Raw genomic sequence first — 13,960 nt, 5'->3', positions numbered from 1 at the left:
ATACATACTTATACATATGCACAGATACTTGTATATGCATTCATATATGTATATATAGATGTACGCATATGATTTGTGAGAAGAGTAGAAGTAAAAGGAATTCCAGGTATGCCCTGTCAAATCTGGGGATGAGTGAGAAGACAGCATGCAACACCCAGGGAGGTGCAAGGGGCAGCCTGTATGGAAACCTCTAAGTAGGTTTCTCCAGTAACCTCACTGGGTGTTTGTGGCAAGAGGGGAGGAGAGAGCCTTGAGTGAAGATGGAGCAAGTCTTGAGAGAGTCCAAAACTGTATTAGCTTGCTTGAATTTTATTTCAAGCAATTAAGGGGGTTCTCAGAGAATATTGATCAAGAGCTTAACATGATCTAATTTACATCTTGGACTGCTGCCTAGAGCGATTGTTGGAAGGAAGAAGGGAGGACGGATCCTCTAGTGTAGTGGGATGATGGCTGCAAGGGGCTTTGGCAGGAGAGTGGAGGGACTTGATGGCCTCCAGGCTGAGCATGGGAAAGGGATCAATCCATGAGAAGGAGCCAGGTTAATCTACTATAGCAACACTCCCTCCCTCCCTCCCTCCCTCCTCCCTCCCTCCCTCCTCCCTCCCTCTATCCCTCTCCACCTGCCTCCCTCCCTCCTTCCCTTCCTTTTATTTTTCTTTTAATTTCCTTTCATTGTTTTGGGATGGTCTCACACTGTAGTTCAGACTGGCCTCAGATTCATAATCTCCTTCTGAGAGCTGGGATAACAGGACCATGTCACCAGGCTGGTGTGCTTTAGATTATAGGATAGCGCATAAGTGGAAAAAGACAGCGATAATGAAGAGGGTCAGTGACTTAGTAAGGAGATAGAACAGCATGTGAATGAAAAATAAAATTGAGGGGTTTTTTTTCTTGCTTTTTTGGGGGGTTTTTGTTGGTGGTGGTGGTGGTGGTGGTAGTGGTGTGTGTGTGTGTGTGTGTGTGTGTGTGTGTGTATGTGTGTGTATGTTTGTGTGTGTTGCTTTTTTTTTTTGTCTTTGGCAGTGGAGCTGTCACACTGCCTTTGTCATGACATAATGTGCTTTTCAAGCACAATGTATGAGCTTTTGGAAATCATCAGTGAGGTGGTCAGGAAATCCTAGGACACAACGCAGAATTTATCCATAGCACCTAACTCTTGAAACATGTGACTGGGATCATTGAAGGGTCCTAGGGGAGGTGCTGACCCAGGTGGCTCTGAAATGAGCACTCCTTCACATAGCCAAGAAGGAACTGGACGATGAACCTGTCAACAGATAAGTGGCAAAGAAAACCTATGTATGCACAAGGAAATTTTACTCTGCTATAAAGAAAGATGAAATCACAATATTTGAAGGGAAATGGATAATATACATGTTCTAGTTTTTATTTTTTTATGTGTATGCAAGGGGGCATATAGGTCATAAAAATCAGACCATGAAGAAAGAAACAGAGGGAAGAGGGGATTAGAATATACCTGGGATAGGGGTTGGGGATTTAGCTCAGTGGTAGAGCGCTTGCCTAGCAAGCACAAGGCCCTGGGTTCGGTCCCCAGCTCTGAAAAAAAAAAAGAAAGAAAAAAATATACCTGGGATAAAAGGAGAAAAGGGTGTTAGGAACAAGAAAGAGATCAGCAGGAAGGAGCCATGGGTCTGAGGTAGTGAGAGAGGAGGCTCAGTAACAAGGTGCATGTGAAAATGTCCAGTGACAGCTGCTACTTTGTGTAGTAACTAAAAAAAAAACAAATAATAAATTTTATAAACCCTAACCAAGTGCTAGAGAGATGGCTCAGGAACCAAGAATATAAACTGCTCTGGCAGAGGACCAGAGTTCAGTTCCCACTTTGGGCGGCTCACAACCACCTGTAACTCCAGTCCAGATCATCCATCCTCGTGAGGACCCCGAAGACACTTGCACCTAACATGCGAACCCTCGACCCTGCCCAACTCCTGCCCATCATAAAAAATAAACATTAAGGAAAAGGGCTGTCAAGTGAGATTGCCGTGAACCCTGCACTAGAGCCCAAACAGCTGCTTTCCTTTTTTTTTTTTTTTTGGTTCTTTTTTTCGGAGCTGGGGACCGAACCCAGGGCCTTGCGCTTCCTAGGTAAGCGCTCTACCACTGAGCTAAATCCCCAACCCCTACAGCTGCTTTCCTAAGAAGGCTGGATGGCCAGACAGTCTCTGCTGGAGTGATGGATTAGAGCTTAGACTGCCTGCCTGTAGGGAGCCCGGTCTCCTGACTGCTGAAGACTTTGCACTCATTTGTTCTTTTCCGGTGCCACAGAAACCAATGGTCTCACTCGGTGCCTCTCTCAAACCATATGTTTGTTGTTGGTGCTTAGTCTTCAAGTTTACTTTTTCCTGTTCTTCTGTTTGTCTCGTTTCCCCCTAGGTTCTTCCATTTCCCGTCATGTACACGTTCTCTTCACCTTTGGAGCGACTGGAGCATGCTTTTAATAGACCCTAGCATCCGTGTTTGCCGATTCCTTTATCTCCATCATCCCATCTTGCTTGCCCTTCGTTGAGATTGATTTTTACCTTACGGATTGCTTTTCCTCTCATCTTCGCGTGTGTGGCGATGTTTGCTTGGATGCCCATCGTTAAGAAGTTTGCACTATTGGAGGCTGTTTTGCTGTATTCCTTTTAAGTATATTTGGGCATCGTTTTTAGGGCTGCCGTTAATTTGCATGAAGCTAATTTGATCTGTTTGCAGTTAGCTTTCAATAGCAGCATTTAGGAGGAAGCAGAAATAATCCTAACAGTATACAAACTTAATAACTAAGATTGAAACTAGTGGAACTGAACAGGAGCAGGACTAAGAGAAGGGGTAGAAAGCATATACATTTGCGGCTGGAAAACTCAGCAGCCATCTTTTCAACAGTCAATGGAATGAGTTAGATTTAAAAATCAGTAGAGTATGGGAAACTTGAAGAGGCTGTTAAACCAACTTAGTGTGACTAATAATCATAGAGCATGGACCTTAACACTAGAAAACACAGATGGCTGAAAGTGCTTGCCCAGTCTTAAAAAAATAAAATGAAGAAGATGAACAAAAGTAATTAATGGGGAGGAAATAATAAATGCAGGGGCAGAAATCGATAACAGGGAACTCAGTGAGGATCTACTCTTAGCATGGAAAAAAAGACACAGAGTACCATTGCCAGAAGTGAGAGGACCTACCGAGAGCCATTTTATGTCAATAAACTTAATTTAGGTGGAATGGAAGGGGTCTTTAGAGATATGAAACTTTTTCTCTAGATGCCCTAACTCGCTCCACACCACACATTGCAGTTTCGTGGCGGCATCTACTCAGCATTAAAGAGGGAACAGGACTCTATGGAATCGTAATTACCCTCACATCTCAACAAGAAAGGCCAGGGTGGCGAAAATTGCTCAAACCATTTTTCCTCAGAAGTACGCAATCATGCTGTCTGGTTACGTTTGTGCTGCTGTAATTAACACTGTAACCAAAAGCAAACTGAGGGAGAGAAGGGTTTCCATCATCAAAGGAAGCCAGGGCAAGAGTTCAAGGCAGGAGCTTGAAGCAGAAACCACAGAGGAATGCTGCTCACTGACTTCCTCCTTCCGGTTTGCTCAGCTAGCTTTCTCACCTGCCTGGGGAAGGCAACACCTGTGGTGGGCTGGACCTTTTACATCAATTAACGATTAATAAAATTCCCTACAGACGTGCACACGGGTCAATCTGATGGAGGCAGTTCTTCCATTGAGGTTCTCTTTTCCCAATCTAGTTCACAACCAAGATTAGCACAATGTAATTTCAAATCGAAAGCAGCATCATATTAAAATGATAACACATCATTATAAAGATCGGTCTGTCTTTAAATTTTAAAATATGTATAATATTCAAGTTTTAATTAAACAACATGTTAACAGATTAAACACGCCACACACACACACACACACACACACATACACACACACCTCAAAGGTAGAAATGTGTGATTTAGAAAAAAAATGTGATTATCTTTGTAGAACATCCTAAACGTCAATATACCCTGCTATAACTGATGAGATTAGCGAGTTTTGGTCAGTGAGCAAAAGCAACTGCATTTTCTTGTGTTAGCATCGTGTAATTAGAGTTCTAAAATGTAAATAAAATCTCACTTACAATAGCATATAAATAGAGTAAGAAATGCTCAAAGGCGAATATGACAAGGTATGGAACATTCATGTGGTGTTGGTCCCATTTCTGTTGCTGTGAGAAAATACCTGACAAACACAACTCAAGGTGGGGAAAGGCTTTGTTCTGGCTTTCAGTTCCAGAGATTCAGTCTGTTGTGGCCAGAAGGCATCGGGATCAGGAAGCTGGCAGAACACTTTACATTTGTTTTCAGGAATAGGAAAGAGACCAGGAAATGGGAAGTGCTATTAAAACCTCAAAGACCGTTTCCTCCAGCAAGGCTCTGCCTCCAAAAGCTCAGCAGCCTTCCCAGACAGCAGCACCAGCCGGGCAACGGTTCAAATACAAGGGAGGGCCCATGAGACACATTTTATATTGAAACTACAGCACGTAACTGAAACTCACTCACTCTGAGGAGTTGGGGGGGGGGGGGAGGTGTCCCATGCTCATGGATAGGGAGACTCAACATTGTTCTTATTATTCCTCCAGTTGAGCTGTACACACAGTGCAATGTATTACCAAATGAAACTCAAGCAGGATCTCAAAACAAACTGAGCAAGCAGATGCCAAGAATAGCCAAACTGGTTATCCCGAAAGCTGTTGCCTGTACATGGGACATGTTCTACCAGCTGGGTTTCCTTGTCTGGCCTCAGTGGGAGAGGAAGCACCTAGCCTTGCAGAGACCCACACCCACTCAGAGGAGAATGCGAGGAGGGAAGGAGGAGGATTGTGAGAGGAGGTGGAGGGGCAGTGAGCAGGATATAAAGTGAATAAGTAAAAAAAAATAAATTTAAAAAAGAATATTCAAAACAGACTTCATAAAACATGAACAAATTGGAAAAGCTTACTATTTCCAATATCAAGAATTTTGTTTTAAAACTACAATGACTAAGATCGTATGGCTTTTAAGAGCATACCGGCAGACACACTACCAGAGGGGCAGAAGAGAGAGCTCAAAAATAAAGACATAATTTGCAAAGATAATCAATAATGGAATCTATAACATTTTGAACATATGCTGTTAGAATATTTGCATAATGCGCAGAAGACGGTGTTCTAGCCTTTGGTGCCTTAAATTATAAAATATTTTAAAGAATTTTTAACTTTTGCCTAGGCAATAAATACATAAGAAACAGAAAAAACCTACTCTCTAAAAAAAGAAATCATTACGTTGGACTTCATTGAAATTGAAATGACTTTCTCTCCAAAGCACACTTTAAGGAGATAAAAGGTAAGCCGTAGGTTGGGAGGAAATCTTTACAAGTAGATTAAAAAAAAATCCTAAACAAAGCGCACAAAATTTGGACGTGAGCAAAAAAGGCATCTAAAGGGCGGGTCCGTACAGGAAAGGACCCCAACATCATTAGTTACTTGGGAGTGCAAGCTGTAACCAGGCTGTGGTGAGAGCACGTGCCCAAACCGATAACTTCAGAGCCTGAAGTTACCAAAGTGTTGGTGAGGGCGAGGAGCAACTGGAAAGCAATGTTTGCTCAAAGAGTAGGAAGTCGTGTAAAAACTTTAGAAAAAAGTTTTGTTTTGTTTTTTTAAAACAAGTTAAGCCACCCATAGGCATATGTTTAATGAGAAATGAAAATAAAAGATTCCCCAAGGCTGTTAGTGGAAAAGTTGGACAGAGTTCACCCATCACAGAGCCAAAACTCGGTCGTCTGAAGGTAACAGAGCTGACCTGAAAACAAAGCCCCCAAACACTTTTCTGCAAATCAGCTCAAGAACGCATGATGAAAACATCGACTAGAGAACGTTAGAATCCTTTGGACATTAATTCTAATATTAAATGGGTAGGGAGTGCCAACACACTTTAACTAATGCCAGAGTCAGTATTTTGTGAAAAATGAAATTTACTTGTTTTCGAGCAAACTTCCTCTATCAGGCTAATATGCAGAAGGTGACTTTAATAATGAGGATATATTTTAATTAGTCTATCAATTCTGCATGTAAATGAATGCATGAAAAACACTTTGTTCTCCTGAGTAGCTTAAGCATCCCCTGTCTAATCTTATTTACATTCTTAATTTGCTTTGCAAATTTTTCATTACCCAGATAAAATTCAAGTGGTCACAAACTGAGACTAGGAATACCTGAATTAATGAGGCCTTCCCATATCTCTCTTCTAGACCATGTACTTCAAAGCTACTTAAAGAGCAGAGTTGGTTCAATGTTCCCCTGGCTCCTGACAGGCTCTCCAGTTTTCACACGCTGTATCTTTGCCAGGGTGATGCCAATGGCTTCGTCAGCAGAAAGCGTCAAGTTGACTGTTTTCTCCCGGGTTATTTTCCAGCGTGCCCATGTCTTTCTCAGCTGTCTCAGTGATCTGAGCCCTCTGAATCTCCCCTGACTTGAAATGCAGTTTTGTTGACCCACCCTCAACTGTTCTGGAAGTCTTCTCCACTCCGCAAAGATTTTCTGTCTTGGATCTTCCATAATTCTGTTTTTATTTTACAATTTATCTTTTTGCCGGGCCCACTTGAGAGCAGGATGCAGGTTTAACACTAGTCCAATGGTTACCCAAATAAAAATTGTAGGTTTTAACCCCACACTGGGAAAACTTCTCTTTGAGACAGATAGAGACCATAGAAGAAAACCACAACCATCAAAAATCAGAGTTGCTGTAAGGTTGTGTCTCCTAGGAATATGACTGACTAAATATGAGTGAATAAGGCAACATCAAGAGCTCAGGCAGATGAGGGGAAAGGCCAGGAGGCCTCACCCTAGACAAAAACATACAGGCAACTAAGGAATGTTGAGAATGGGAGAAATAGTCTTGCCCAGGGAAGTGTATATCAATTGGTTATCCCATACCAAATGATCAATACCCTGAAAATACGCAAATAATCAACACTATACAGTCTTAGAGGTTGTACTTATGCATGTAAGAATATATATTGAATATATACGAATATATATTCAATATGTAAGAATATATATATATATATATATATATATACACACATATTGACCAAAAGAAGTTACGAAGCAAGGAGAACAATATGGGAGGATTTGGAGAGATTAAAGAAAAGAGGAAAAGGGTATTGTGTGATATATTTTAAATTTCAAAAAGTAAAATAATTTTTTTAAAGTTGTATCTAGAAACTAACAAATTACTTAAACAATATTTTTGTCAGGTTAATAGAATATACCATGTAGAACACATCCTGAGGTTTTGTTGGTCATATTGAGAACCACCTGAAGTCCTTAGCCCACATTCTGGAACCTAATTTCTTCCTTTCCTTAAAATGACTCAGTGCCAACTGCCTGCCATCACCAACAGCCAATGCAACACAGTTCTGCATTCGCTGTGTTTTCTCTACGCACATGCTCCATACTCACTGAAGAGTCCACCATCATGGCCTGCTCTGTTGCTGCTCAGACGCAGCCATTTGCCCCCAACCCCCACCCCAATGAATTTCTGTTACATGATGTGGTTTTTTCGGCCTTGTTTGGCCCCTGGTAGCGAGATACACTTTAACTGAAAAGAAAAAAACAAAAACAAAAAAAAGACAAAAAAACAAACAAAGCAAACAGCAAAAACTTTCAGTTTTTCCTCTTACCTAGTAGAACAAATGTAAACAAAACAAAAAAACCAACATTAACTATAATGTTAATTGGCGAAAAGGCCAGACAAACCATTTTTATCTTGTTTGTTTTGTTGTTTGTGATAAACACTACGACCAATCGCAACTTGAGGAAAACTTTATTTGGTTTATAGGTTATAGTCCATTGTTGACGTAAGCCAAGTCATAGAATCAAGGCAGGTACCTGGATGTGGGAAACAGCTCCTCTCAAAGCAGACTGTTTCAGACTGCCGTGCACTGAGAGCGTGAAGGTTTCCTCACAGGCAGAGACCTTGGAGGCACCATGGTGCAGCGGCAGCAGAGAGGTTCTGAAGGGTAGGAAGGGTTTTGACGACCCAGAAAAAGAGTGGAACAACAGAGGCTCAGCCATGAGGAGCTGCTGGTGTCTTCAGAGAGTGGGAGGGGACAAGAAGGTGCAACTAAGACGGGAAAGAGACTTCGTTTCTATAACCAATCATGTAGAGTGCCCCAGACACAGCCTCAGAAGACCACGGTCCTCCCCAAATCAATGGCTTCTCCATGCTAGGCCCAGTCTTCCCATCAGCAAGGTTGATGCGAACGTCCCCCACTGGAAGTTCTCATTCCGAGAAGGTGATGCTGACTTTTGAGAGGAGACCTGTGGTCGTGGTGCAGCGTTCTCCACGTGCTTGACGAAACAACAGCTGCAGAGATGAAGGAGACGCATGTCTTCACATGTTTGGGGGCCGAGCATCCTGGTGCTCAGACATCAGACCTGGAGAAAGAATATGAAGATGCTTCAGATCTAGGGGGAGAAAATAGAGGTAGATGTTCAGGTGTGGAGTCTGAGGAGAAACCGTACAGATGTTCAGATGTTAGACCTGGGAAGATTGTACAGTTTTGTGGTGTTTTTCCCTTATTCTCCATTTTAATGAATGGATTCCAGGTTTTAGTTTAGGGTGGTTTTGATAATAGTTTTTGTCACCTTAAGAGGTCTGTGATCCTATCACTTAAGAGACTTGGGCAGGAGGAGTGTATTTAAAGCCAGCTTGGGTTACATAGCAAGAACCCATCTAAATAAACAGAAGAACCCCCCAAACCAGTTTGTTTCTATAACTATACTCTCATTAAGAATATTTCAAATATCAAAACAAAGAGAAGTGCAATAAACACTTGTTCCCAGCACATTAATAATCTCTAATTTGACATAGTTTGCCTCGATATAAATATTGGTATTTATATTGGCTCAACCTGGTATTTTTGCCATTTATTTTTTGTTTCATTTTTTTATGTTTTTAAAGATTTATTTCTTTTATTTTGTGACAGCATATTGTCACTGTCTTCAGACACACCAGAAAAGGGTGTCAGATTCCATTACAGATGGTTGTGAGCCACCATGTGGTTGCTGGGAATTGAACTCAGGACCTTTAGAAAAGCAGTCAGTGCTCTTAACCACTCAGGCATCTCTCCAGCCCTGTATTTTATTTTTTATTAGCACGGATCAATTCTACTTCTTATGTTTGTAAGTCCTCACATTAACAGCTGTGAATAAAAAAAATCAAGTCAGAGACAAATTGGTATCTGTGACCACTAATTTGAGGATTCTGGGTCTAGGGCTATAACCCTAACAGCAAGGATTCCTAGCCATCGCCCTGAGTTGTCAAAGCTCGGACAAGACACTAAAGTCACCAAAGCCTTGGTGTCTGCATACAGTAAGGCCAGCCAGTCATCGCAGGATGGTCGGGAAGGTCAAGGAGGAGAAGCCACATGTAAAACACATACCGTAGGGGCTGCAGCGATGGAGGATCCTGAGTTGCCGCAGTTACTGTGCTATTGCTCGATGAATTGTTAGCTGCCTTGTTTCTGAGTGCTGTTCCCCTCTCTGCTCAGCATCCACAAACAGCATTTGAGAAGCAGAACATCCACCCCGTGGCTCTGTTAACACCAAACTCTCCAATGAGGACTGAATTATGACTCCTGCTCACCGCTTGGAAAATGCTCTCTCTCTGTTCTGCAGATCTATTGTAATGACCCCTCACATTGCAGCAGAAAGTGGGGAGTCGACTGGTGATATTTAGATCAGGTGTCTAGGACCTCAGTGGTGTGATCGTTTGCTTTAAATTTTTTAAGATATGCAAATGCGGCGTGAAGGTGCTGCAGTGCCCCTCCACCCCCGCTGTCAGCACCCTGTCTTGTCAGAATTTATTGTTTTAAAACATATGAAACATTTTACTGTGTGACTATAAGTCATCGTAAACATGGCGTGAATGATGTGTACATGGCTAAGGTGCCTCAAGAATCATCTGTTGCCCAGAACGTTCTGGTCTTCTTGTTATTCTTATAAAATGGCTTAACTTTGTCCAGGGCTTAGCAGGGCTCTGCATTTGAAACAGGATACACTCAGGCAAACTTTCGGCATTGAGCGGTGTGGATTTCATGTTTGTGGATGTGATTACGCACACATCTTTGACAATAAACAAAAGAAATTAAGGGTGATGTAGTGCAGGCAAGTTTATATAACTGAGAAGGTCCAATTGCCGTCCTGAAGACAACCCAATACAACCAGAGAGCGAAACTACTTTGGATCAGCTCCATATACTTTCCAGCCCACAGTTAAATTTCTAATTATCTTTTTAAAAGTCACTTTGTCTTTATATTGCTTTTATGATTGCAGGAGAAATTGGGAAGCTAGAACAAAGGAATTCCACACCCCTCACCTCCAGTTCCTCCTGTGAGTCACAACCGAGAGGGATGACACATTTGGTGACAAGATTAACAGTCGTGTGTTAGCAGTTGAAATCTGTATTTTACTCTTAGGTCCTTGGAATTCGCATCCATCCTTTTCCTGTTCCAAGAGCCTGCCGTGAGTTCCACATTAGATTTCTGTTTTTCTATGATTCCTGGATGTGTTGGTTTCTCGGATTTACTGACAGTCTCAAGGTCTTCCCATCTTATTGGCCTCCTTTCCCCACCTTTTCATTCACATTTTGTTGCTGCTGCCGCTGTTGTATGACAGGCCCCCAGACCTCAGGCTTCCAGACTTCAGAACAACTGATTTCATAACGGAAGTGCCATTCAGGCCATAAAACTCGGCATGTAAATAGCACCACCTGTCAAGACAAAAACAAAAACCTAATCTGTAGAAGTCCATAGTTCTGGGGGGGTTTCTAAATGTCCTAACCTTGCTTTTTTTGGCTTCTAGAGTTCTTCTTCTGACTAACCAGGCTTGTTAACTGAAGCATGTCAACCCAGGATATGGTTTTTGTGCTTAAATGCTCACCCTGACAAAGGCTGTTGCTACCGTGGAATCCTATTACCCAGTGTAGTGGCTAGCCAGGTAATAAAGACGTCCTGTTGGCTAAAACCCAGGTGGGAGCAGTCTTCTCTGGTGGATACCCTGTAACATTTTCTTGTTTTGTTTTGTTGAGACAGGATCTTGCTATGAGTCGGCTGGCCTGGAACAGAAGGAACTCGGACCTGAGTCTCCCAAGCTCTGAGATCACCAGTGTACACCATGCCTTTCCAGTCCTAAGCCCTTAGACGACTGGACAGCCCAGTGTCCTGAGACACTTCGGATGGCCTCTGCAGGGATGTGCATTCTAACATAGCAGCGTGATTGGCTAGTAGCTCCGTTTTTACAAATGCACTTGTGTTGACTTATAGATTGGGACATTTCTATACAAAATTGCTTTCTAGTAATTAGATAATTTGAGATGTGTTTTATAACCCCGATTTTAATTTTACTTAAATTTAAAGTTCACTCCAGTTATAAACATAATCTGTTTCTACTATACCAATCTGGTGGCTATTATGCAATATGGACATAATTAACATCTCCTTGTATTCATGTCCCCTCCTCCTGTAAAAAAACCAACTGGTCAAAATCCATAGAAGGAAGTTCTTAGAGGTGGATAACAGGATAGAGTGCACCCCATTCCCCTGTCTTGTTGCTTCCAGGTCACTAAATCTCAGACCCCTAAACCAATAGAAGGGCCTTTGTCCCTGGATGGAGCTCTCAGGCCTTTACAGTCCAGTGACTGCCTTCTGTCTATTGTTTATCATTATTTACTGAGCAGTTTCTCTGTTACAAGTTCTCTGTGAATGGGTCAAACACTTGTCTCTGTCTTCATGGATAAAGCTTGGCAAAGAGAGAGGCTCAGAGTAAATCAATCAGTAAAGATTTAGTACGAGATAACTGTTCTCTGAGCTGGGAGATTTTTTTTTTTTTTTTTTTTTTGTGATTCCATTTTCATCCCTGAGTTAGCTCACCACAACTGTTCCAAATGCCTGACAGGCTCAACGGAAGAAGAGGAAAAACTCATTTTCACTCATGGTTTTGGAGGTCACCGTGCATCGTGTGTTGTGCCCATAGCGTTGAGGCCTGTGGTTGGGGTGAACTATCTTGATATGAAGGAATGTTAAGCTGAGTACATTTCTGCCCCATCTTTTAGTGGAGTACAAGATGAGAGAGTGAGAGGAGTCAGCATCAAATGGCTCCCTCAAAGGTGTGCACTAGTGACCCAACGGCATTTCGCTGGACCACATTCGCAGTTCCCAGCAACTCCCAATAAAGATCAAGTCATTAACACAGGCTACTTGGGGACATTCAATATCAAAACTGCCTGTTTTCTCTGCTATTCCTCTGGCTCTCAGCGATCACCCACATATCGTCCCTCTCAACTCCCCACATTGACTCACCTCAGCTTTTCTGGCCATGGCTAACTCCTTCAGACCATTAGAAAGGTCCACTTGACTCAATTAATGTGTCTCAGTGTTGACTGCATCACATCTGTGGACTGGGCTGTGCTGCCTGCTGTGGAAAGACATGAGTAGTTACTGCAGAGGAACAAAGTAACTAAAGTCAGGAACGGATGCTTCTCCAAAGACAAAGACAGGAAACTTGATAGAGATCCAATGAATTGTAAGACAATTCATCGTGGTTTAAGATGTGTACAGTGGGACTCCTTGAGCGGGCACAAAGTGGCAAAGACAGGGAAAATAGTGGAAGACACAAGATTGGTCTGAGTGTCCCGTATCTTAAGATTAAGGAGACACAAGAGCAAAAGATATTGGGGATTTTGAAATCACCATTTCACTATGCTTGAGGGATCAATTATTCAAGACAACACAACAGTCTTAAACCTATATGGCCCCCTACAAAGGTGCTTTGGAATGTGTGGAGCAAACCTGATAGCAATGAAAGGAAAATGGGACAAATTCACAATTGTGAGAAATCCCTGCATTCCCTTTTAGTAATTGTCAAGCAAATAGTGTTAGCATTCTGTCTAAGCTCCACCCCCTCGGTTACCTGGCAACAGCCAGGTATGCTCTGCCCCACATTTACCTGGCAATAGTCAGGTATGCCTGACACTATAAAAGGGTCTGCTTGCCTCTTCCTCACTCTCTTGCTCTTTCCTCTTCTCCCTTTGTCCCTTCTCTCCCCATTCCCTTCTCCCCCACTCTCTCCACATGCTCACGGCCTTCTTCTATTCCTCTATTCCTCTCTCTCTCTCTCTCTCTCTCTCTCTCTCTCTCTCTCTCTCTCTCTCTCTGTGTGTGTGTGTGTGTGTGTGTGTGTCTCTACTCTATACCATCCTGTGGCTGGTCCCTCAGGGGGAAGAGATGCCTCAGCATGGGCCTGCAGATGCACCCCTTCCCCCACACCTCCATAGTACATATCCCCACTCTCATTATCTTTATATAAACACATCAAATAGGAAATTTGATCTTTATTTGGATACAGATAGAGCCAAACCAGCTTTCTTTCAGTGTAAAAATATCTTTTATCATTTGAATGTTTTTCGTCTGTTTTTAGTCTGGGTTTCTAGTAGCTCAGGCTGATATTGAACTCCCAATGGAGCCAAGGATGAGCAGAATTCCTGCTCTTTCTGCCTCCACTTCCTGAGTGTTGTATGTTCCAAGCCTGTGCCTCCACTCCCAGCCTAGCCCATTGCACTGTGAATCTTTATCCTCAGATCGGATTCCTTGTAAGCAGCACATGCTTGAGTACATTATCAACCAAACTGGAGAATTTTAAAGAGGAAACCTGAACAAAATCCATGTACACAGGCTATAAACCCAACTAAGCCATATTCGAAGATACAAAGTGTCCGAATACATTTAAAGGGACATGATTAGAGAGTATTAGGTTACCTGGGTGTGAGGGAATTAAATTAAAAATGTACCACAGAAAGGCATAAGGTAGACTGCAAGTATTTGTCAACAAATAACTTAATTTCAAATAACCCACAGGCCAAGGAATAAATAAA

At 42.3% G+C, this 13,960-nt stretch overlaps 1 long non-coding RNA gene across 1 annotated transcript; it reads left to right on the top strand.

The window, feature by feature from the left end:
• Positions 1 to 7,942: 7,942 nt before the first annotated feature.
• On the top strand, positions 7,943 to 11,482 carry LOC102551753 (uncharacterized). The gene is made up of 4 exons (XR_015655375.1): positions 7,943 to 8,515; positions 10,366 to 10,554; positions 10,894 to 11,028; positions 11,124 to 11,482. It is a non-coding gene; the product is annotated as an uncharacterized LOC102551753 (long non-coding RNA).
• Positions 11,483 to 13,960: the final 2,478 nt, after the last annotated feature.

The sequence above is a fragment of the Rattus norvegicus genome, chromosome 1 (genome assembly GCF_021556685.1).
Source record: "Rattus norvegicus strain SHRSP/BbbUtx chromosome 1, alternate assembly SHRSP_T2T, whole genome shotgun sequence".
In the NCBI taxonomy this organism is placed as follows: Eukaryota; Metazoa; Chordata; class Mammalia; order Rodentia; family Muridae; genus Rattus; species Rattus norvegicus.
The sequence above is the reverse complement of the archived record's forward strand: the minus strand, read 5'-3'. Positions and strand labels throughout refer to the sequence as shown.